General features: G+C 41.3%; 1 pseudogene; it reads right to left on the bottom strand.

The window, feature by feature from the left end:
• LOC102473866 (KRR1 small subunit processome component homolog pseudogene) overlaps positions 1–215 on the bottom strand; it is a 1,131-nt pseudogene extending 916 nt beyond the window's left edge.
• Between the last annotated feature and the right edge of the window lie 1,593 nt (positions 216–1,808).

Genomic DNA, 1,808 nt, shown 5'->3' with positions numbered 1-1,808 from the left:
AAATAAGCCTCTCTATACTTTGAAAACAAGGTTGTAAAACTGTTCTCCTCCAAGAGTCCTCTGGGGCCATCTTCTTTGGAAAAGCCTGGTTCCTTCCAACCATCAGGAACAGTAAGTAGTTCTGATTCATCTCCATTCTCTACCTTTGACTTTTGATTTCGAAATTCACTTTCCCCAGTCCCAGCAATCAGCCCATTCTGTGAGGAGGCTGCCATTTTCAAACTACTTCCCTATTTGCCTATTTTTAAACAATGATGCATAACTGGATCATTCAAACCTACAGATGCCATATGCTATAGTGCACATGTGCAGTATTTCAAAAGTATATGGAGCCAGATGTTCATACAGCAGTAAAACAGAGAGCTCTGTAAGGCTGACCTACATGGGAAGACCCCTGGTTTACATCCAGAGAACTCTCTAAGTATCCTGAGTGTGAACATGTGCATGATCTGGGGCTGGCTGAAGCTGGGGATAGATTGCAACATCAGGATTCTGCTGAGGGTGCTGTCTCTCTCTCACTTGCTCATAGAAGTCATAAATAAACTTTAAAAAGTATAAATGTAGCACCAATTATGTGTAAATTTAGAGCTGGACAACTATGAACTCATAGCTATTAAGGAATTTCTTTTTTCTTTTAAACACATTTAAGGAAGAAAGAGTGAAGTATATTTTACATTACTGATCAAAAGATAAAAAGTTTACAAATGCAAGCCTTGAGATATATAGTCCTTAGTATTAGGAACTGAAGTAGAAAAAGCATGGAACCAACCTGAGTTCCAGTTCTTGTCTACTAACATTTGCTGAGAACCTATGAGCAAGTAATGTAGTATTTGGGGCCAGGAGGCTCAGCTTTCCCTTCTGTAAAATGGTATTTTAAACTAAAATTGCTAAGGTTCTTTTATTGTAGCATTCTACTAATTCTCTTGTTTAAAAATCTGGACTGGCTCAATAACCTATGAGTCACCCATATGGCTGACCCCTGTGATTTGAAAAACATACTGGACGTGTGCTATTGGATATCCAAAATCTCAACAGGAAGGAAAAATGAAGAGATCGCAGCATGACCATGCTCCACTGGGGGTGCTTTTGCCCCCTCTGTCTCTCTGGCAAGCACATATGCTCTACCAACTAAAAAAAATATATTTCACTTAGGGCCGGCTCCTAGTACAATGTTTAAGTGTTGGGCATTAGGGCCAGATCCTACATGGTCCATGGCAGATCAAATCCCAGACCTGGTGTTTTGATAAACATGCTGGTCATGTGTGTATATGTGTGCTCAAACTCCTGATGAGATGGAGAAATGGCAGAGAAAGGACTGCAACATCACCATGTCCCTTTGCAGAGTATTTTTTTCTCTCTCTCTCTCACTCTCTCCCCACTGAGCACACTTGCCCTCTAGCATTAAATATATATAACAGGGGCCAGCAGGCCAGCCACCACAGTATGTGGTGTTTTAGGCACTAGACTCCTACATAGCCACCACAGTATGAGTCCCATATCTGGTGGCTTACAAATCATGCCGAGTGTATGCACACGCATGCCCCAAATCCCAGGAGAACAGAGGCATGGCCATCCTCACAGGGGGGTGATTTCTCACTTTAACATAAAACTTATAAAAACAACATAAAACTTATAAAAAAATAGTTATTAAAAAATATTGTTGTGGTGGGGCCAGCAGATAGCATAGTGATTAAGGTTCTGGACTCCTACATGGCTAATTTCAAGTCCTGGACCTAGAGACTTGAAAACCATCCCGATCATGTGTGCATGCATGCCCAAAATCCCAGGAGGAGAATGGAGGAGAAAGG

The sequence above is a fragment of the Tupaia chinensis genome, unplaced genomic scaffold (assembly GCF_000334495.1).
Source record: "Tupaia chinensis unplaced genomic scaffold, TupChi_1.0 Scaffold000023_1, whole genome shotgun sequence".
NCBI lineage: Eukaryota > Metazoa > Chordata > Mammalia > Scandentia > Tupaiidae > Tupaia > Tupaia belangeri.
The sequence above is the reverse complement of the archived record's forward strand: the minus strand, read 5'-3'. Positions and strand labels throughout refer to the sequence as shown.